A 7051-nucleotide genomic window follows, 5' to 3' on the forward strand; every position below is an offset into this window, starting at 1 on the left:
ACCGTGGAGTGGCCTTGCTACCGTGGTGGGAAGGCTTCAGGTAACACGTTCTGATTACAAACCCTCATAGGCTAATCCCACCATCACCACCACCTTCCCTGTGTAACTGGCAAATCTGCTTTTATAGAAGGAAGGCACAGCCAACAGCGATCCAGCACTAGCCCTTGCAGGCCGCAGATACCACAAGCGGCCCAGCTCTACCTGGAAGGATGTATGTGTGGATATGAGTGACTCCATACAGCTGTAGCTAGAGGCAGGAGCCACACCTTAGAGTATTTTCATAAATAGATGACAAGTCCAAACTTCATACCTGGAACTTTCCAAGGATTTTTTTTTTTAAACACTAACGAATAAACTTGCCATCTCTGCTATGCTCCTATCCCAACTTGTGACTTTTGCATTACTGCTCTACCTTGCTGTTTAGGTGGCCCAGGATCATGACAGGCCTGTTTAGCACAGTAATTCCCAAGTCTCATACAGTGTTTGGTAGTAGAAAGCACTTATAAAGTTTTTAGTGAATGAAAGGTAAGTAAAGGAATTCTGGTGGTCTTGTTATAATGTGTACCAAAAGTGTGTGCTTTTCATACATTATGCCATTTCATTAAATTGTTCATGTAAAGTTTATCTTCCCAAGAAGATATAAGTTCTTTGAAAGAAGGAAATGTATATTTATGATTTTTTTCTAGATGTTCTGCACAGCAACCTATATCTACCCATCTTATGAGAGTGCTCCCTAGATCATTCTAAAGGACACATCTTCTCTTTTATAGTGTTAAATGCTATATTTATTTATTGTTTTACTAAAGAGCAGGAGCTGTTTATTTTTTTAAAGTCCCACTAATGGTTTTAGATAGAGAAAGTTATTAGTATATGGTCTAATATTATTCTTCATTATTCAGAAAAAGTCCTGGCTAAAAGACTTGCTTTACTACCTACTGTGTAACAAAATCAGACTATACATGAAAGCATATATTTAACTACCAGGTCCCCCACATCATTTCCAACCAAAGAAGCTCTGCTTTTATCTGTTTAAAATGGGAAAGTTTCCACAGATTTTTTTTAACCTAAATCAGGGCAGCAGTGCCTGAAAAGGAATATATAGTATTTCAGTGGAAAACTTGACAGACATTAAAATAACAAGATGAATAAAGTAATAGGCCAGACAGAGAAGTTTCCCAAACAGAAAGAGAAGATTTCTGTTTCTCCAGAAACTCACTTTACCTATTAGCTCAATGAAGAAGTATAAACAAGGATTGGAGGTTTTGTTGTTGTTTGTTTAATATTAACAGCTTTATTAAGATAAATTCACCTACCATAAAATTAACACTTTCAAAGTTTACAATTCAATGGATTTTAGCATATTTATAAAATGGCACAACCATCACTCCTATCCAATTTTAAGACTTTTTAAAAATATTTATTTATTCATTTTAGAGAGTGATAGAGAAAGTGTGAGAGGGAGGAAGAGCAGAAGGAGAGGGGGAGAGAGAATCCTCAAGCAGACTCCTTGGTGAGCACAGACACCAACATGGGGCTTGATTGCAGGACCCTAAGATCATGCCCTGAGCCTAAACCAAGAGATGGCCAATTAACCAACTGAGCCACCCAAGCACTCTAATTTTAAAATAATATTTTTATTAAAACAAAAATTTCGTTTTGTTTCCAAAAGAAACCCCATAGCCATTAGCCATTCCTCCCTATTCCCTCTTCCCCAGCTCTTGGCAACTACTAATCTACTTTTTGTCTCTTATGTATTTGCCTTTTATGGACATTTCATATAAAAGGAATATTATACTATGAGATCTTTTGTGGCTGGCTTCTTCCACTGAGCTTGTTTTCAAAGTTTGTCCATGTTACAGTGTTTATCGGTACTTCATTCTCTTTTATGGCTGAATACTATTTCATTGTATGGACAGACCACCAAATTCTAGTGTATCCATTAATTGACAAACATTTGGGTTATTTTCACTTTTGGGCTATTATAAATAATGCTTCTATTTTATGTACAACTTTGTGTGTGTGTGTGTGAATATAAACATGTATTTTGCTTCAATTCTCTTGGGTATATACTTAAGAGTGAAATTGCTGGGTTGTATATAAGTATGGTAAACATTTTGAGAGATTAACAAGCTGTTTTCCAAAGCAGCGGAACCACTTGACAATCCTACCAGCAATGTATGAGAGTTTTAATTTCTCCATATCCTTACCAACGTCTGTCTTTTTTTTATTTTTTTTTGTAACAAGCCTAGTGGATGTAAAGTGGTATCTCATTGTGGTTTTTTATTTGCATTTCACTAATAATTAATGATGTTGAGCATCTTTTCATGTGTTTTGGGGCCACTTACATATTTTCTTTGGAGAAATGTCTAGGCAAATCCTTTGCCCATTTTTATTATTGAGTTTTAAGAGTTCTTCACGTATTCTGGATACAAGTCCCTTATCAGATATTTGATTAGCAAATAGTTTCTCCCATTCTGCTCATTCAGTTCCATGCTTAACTCTAAACTTTGGGCAAATTACTTAACTTTCCTCATCTGGAATGTAAATGGATTCAAAATACTCACTTTTGAATTAGGATGCATATCACTGGGAGCAGGTGCCAGTGACCCAGAAGTATAAGTCATCAAGGGATTCCATGTGATTCTTCTTCTGAAATGCCAATGTTATTCAAAAATTTGGGGTAAGCAGAATCTTAAAAGTCTGGAGGAAAGAAAAACTGTATGTGCTGAGTAAATGGGAATTTTGACACTTGAGAACCTGGTGACAGTTGTGTCAAAGTAATCAAGGTGAGTGGACTTTAGAGATATAAATTATGCCTGACCATTGGAACCAGTTGGAAGAGCATGTGATTCTTGTTCTCAGGGTCATGAGTTTGCCCCCAGCAATAGGTGTAGAAATTACTAAAAATAAATACATAAACTTAAAAACAAACAAACCATGAGATACCACTTCATATCTACTAGGATGGCTATAATCACAAAAGCAAACAAACAAAAAACAACCAGTAAACAAGTTTTGATGATGATGAAGAGAAAATGGAAGCCTCATACATTACCAGTGGGAATGTAGGATGGTGCATTCACTCTGGAAAAGTCTGGCGGTTCTCCACAATAAACATCTGATCACCATGTGACTCAGCAATCCCACTCCTAGGTATATACCCCAAAGAACAAAAACTTGTGCACTAAGGTTCACAGCAGCACTATTCATAATAGCCAAACGGTGGAAATAATCCAAATGTCCATCAATTAATGGATGGACCAACAAGATATGGTATATCCATGCAATGGAATAGCATTTGGCCACAAAAAGGAATGAAGTACTGATACACGCTATGATGTAGATGAACTTTGAAAACATGCTTAGTATAAGGAGTCAGCCATGAAAAACCACATATTATGTGATTACATTTAAATGCAATGTCCAGAAAAGGCAAATCAATAAATACAGAAAGCAGTTCAGTGGTTACCAGAAGCTATGGAAGGGGGGAAATGGAGAGTGACTACTTATGGATGAGGATTTTTTTTCAGAGTGATAAAAATGTTCCAGAACTAGGTAATGATAATGGTTGCACAAGATTGTGAATATACTATTACTGAATTGTACACTCTAACTTGGTTAACATGACAAATTTTATGTTATGTGTACTTTACCACAATTTAGAAAATAATTCAGGGACAGGGAAAGGAATAAATAAATAAAAATTTAAAAGAATGCAAACTTCCAAGGATAGGCAAACTAATATCCTGTGACTTAAAAGAAAATCCATAGTAGAGACCTATTGAGTTGAAAGCACAAACAGGCAAGTTACAAATTGCTTGAAGCTTCGCTCACAATTGAATGGGCCAAGAGTGGTTACCAAATACAAGCTGGGTCACTCAGAGCCTTTTCTGGGAATTTAGAAGACGGATTCCCATTGTGGACTTGGCCATGGGACAGGAAAGAAGCCACACCCTAAGAATTACTAACTAAGATGTGTTGATGTTCCAGAGCTCATGTCTCCACTTATGCTTGGTTAGTGTTCCAATGGAAAGAATGAGCTTGACATTGTTACAATAAATCCCTTCTAAAAAATAAATAAATAAATCCCATTTTGCTTGAGTTCGTTTCATGGTCTCTTTTCCTTGAAACCAAACATCTAATCCCCATACCTAAGATACTTAGGTATTTTAGGACATTTAGGTAATATAATATCACCAATTGTATTAGGTTCCTTTTGCTGCTATAACAAATTACCATAAATTTAGTGACTTAAAACAACAGAAATTTATTTTCTCACAGTTCTGGAGGCTAGAAGCTCAAAAGGTAGGGTCACCACACTCCCTTTGAAAGCTCTTGGAGAGAATATCAGTTCCTTGTCTCTTCTAGCTTCTGGTGTTTCCGAGTATTCCTTGACTTGTTGCCATATCATAATCTCTGCCTCTCTGGTCATGTTGCCTCTTCCTCTTCTGTGTGTCCCTCTTACCAGACGCAGGGCTCCATCCTAGGACCCTGAGATCATGACCTGAGCTGAAGGCAGACGCTTAACCTACTGAGCCACCCAGATGCTCCAGCCTTCCAGCTTTGAGTGTCAGTCCTCTTTCTATCCCTTCCAAAGTACACCTGCCTTCAGGTGCTGTGCCTACTCATCAGCTTCTGGGGTTCCCACAGCACAAACAGGATTTTCTAAATTGCTCAGCAGGGTCCTAGTGCCCCTCTCAGTATGACTTCTGCCTAATATCAACCTTCTTCGTATTATTTTGTTTCCTTCCTATGCCTTCCTTGCACACCCATGTCTTTATGCCTTCATTTTCACTTTAAAATCCTGTCACTTGGGCAGCAAGTGGATGCATCTACATGCATCACTGAACTTGAGAACACTGCTTGAGACTTCTGGGACAGCTACTGTCTCCCAGCACTGCCCAACTTCCCAGACAGCTGCTCATAGAGTTTGGGCACATAGTCATCCCCTTCCACCTGGTAACACGTGCCAGCCACCGGGGGCCCAAGCTCGTACCTTTTGCGAAAAGATGCCACTTTGAATTTGCCACGGTGGTCTCCAGATGGGTTGCTGAGAATGGGCTCATCACACTTCAGTGGCCCACTCTGCTCGTATACCAGCCAGATGTATCAATGAAGGCCTGTGCCCTTGGGAGGCCCAGAGCCGACATAATCGGAAAGGACTGTGCCACTGCTAATGTCGTTGGTCTTCATGTTGACCACCAGAAAATGGTGCCATTCCCTGTATTTGGGGTCCTTCCTGATGGGAGCATCTGGATCTGTCAGGACCAAGGTGTGGAGTTTACCTGGATCAAGACCATCCCATGCAATACTGGTGGGCCAGTTCTTAACCTGGGCGGGCATCAGCACTTTGCCCAGCTCGTCGACCTCCATCCCGGTGTGTTTGACATGCAGCGCATGCTGCGGCTGCTCCTCCACTTCTTGCAGGCTCAAAGGCCTGGACCACTTGCCGAGGTCCACCGACATCATGGACCTGAGCAGAGGGAAGAGTTTCTGCAGACAGGACACAGGCCCACAGCACCGACTTCCAGCAGTCAGCAAACTGGCCAGAGAAGGCGTGGGCCCAGCGCCTGGGGAAGTGCAGGCCAACTTTCATATCTTAAAATAAAACACTATGGGGATCCCTGGGTGGCTCAGTGGTTTAGCGCCTGCCTTTGGCCGAGGGCGCGATCCTGGAGACCCGGGATCGAGTCCCACGTCAGGCTCCTGGCATGGAGCCTGCTTCTCCCTCCTCCTGTGTCTCTGCCTCTCTCTCTTTCTAGGTCTATCATAAATAAATAAATAAATAAATATTAAAAAAAAAATAAAGCACTAATAGTGCTAAGATATAAACCAATGACTTTCTACTCTGAAGATGAGGTTTTAGCTGTATTATTATCCATACCTCCCCATAAACATATATATACACAAATATTATATACATATATTGGCCTTCCCTATCCTCTTAATGTAGTTATAAGTTTGGATTCTATTGATATTTGGTGATTTGCATGTAATCACTTGTACTATGAATATATTTTTTCTTGTACTTTTGCTCTTCTTTGGAATTAATAATTGCCTTGCTCTTTCCTTGACTTCATTTTCTTTGCTTCATTTTCCATTTACCCAGCATTTATTCATCCCCAAGCTCTCTGACAGAAGCGCATCTCTTCTCAATTCTTTTGAACATATCGAGGATTCTATTGATTTTGTCTTTTTCTTGACAATCTTCCACTCCTCCCCAGAATCTTCTGTCTTCCTACTGCAGTCTGGGCTACTACACTCCTTAGGTTACCTGTATAGCTGTCACCCTGAGCTCATTTCTTACCCTTATCCTGGAAATTCCCTTCACCCCTCTCTTGTGTGGGAGGAGTTTCCTAGATCTCATGTCTTATTCTTTCTTGGTTTACTCACTTCAACGAAATGACCCTTGTAGTAGCTTCCTGAGAAAAACTGCATATAGAGTAAATGTCTTGAGCTGTTATGTATTTGAAAGATATTAAAAAAAAAAAAAAAGAAAGATATTTATTCTACCCTTATCCTTGACTGAGGCTGCTAGAACAAAGTACCATAGATTGGGGTCCCTGGGTGGCTCAACGGTTTAGCATCTGCCTTTGGCCCAGGGCATGATCCTGAGTCCCCGGATCAAGTCCCACTTCCAGCTCCCTGCATGGAGCCTGCTTCTCCCTCTGCCTGTGTCTCTGCCTCTCTCTCTCTCTCTGTGTCTCTCATGAATAAATAAAATCTTTAAAAAAAAAAAACAAAAAAAGAGAAAGTATCATAGATTGGGTGGCTTCTAAACAACAGACATTTATTTTTAAGTTATTTGCTACCATTTATTTCTTCCTGGACGGTAGAAGTCCAAGACCAGGGTGCCAGCCTATTTGGGTTCTGATGAGAACTCTCTTCTGAGTTCCAGACTACAGACTTCTCGTTGTATCTTCACATGGTAAAGAGCAGAGAGAGGATGCAAGCTCTCTCACGACTATTTGAGCGGCACTCATCCCATTTATGAGGGCTTTACTCTCATGACCTATTGCCTCCCAAAGCCTCCATCTCCTGATACCATCTC

The 7051-nt window shown here is 40.1% G+C and overlaps 1 pseudogene; it reads right to left on the minus strand.

Moving 5' to 3' along the window:
* Positions 1–2343: 2343 nt before the first annotated feature.
* Positions 2344–5481, minus strand: LOC481915 (annotated as a pseudogene).
* Positions 5482–7051: the final 1570 nt, after the last annotated feature.

The sequence above is a fragment of the Canis lupus genome, chromosome 12 (genome assembly GCF_011100685.1).
Source record: "Canis lupus familiaris isolate Mischka breed German Shepherd chromosome 12, alternate assembly UU_Cfam_GSD_1.0, whole genome shotgun sequence".
Lineage (NCBI taxonomy): Eukaryota > Metazoa > Chordata > Mammalia > Carnivora > Canidae > Canis > Canis lupus.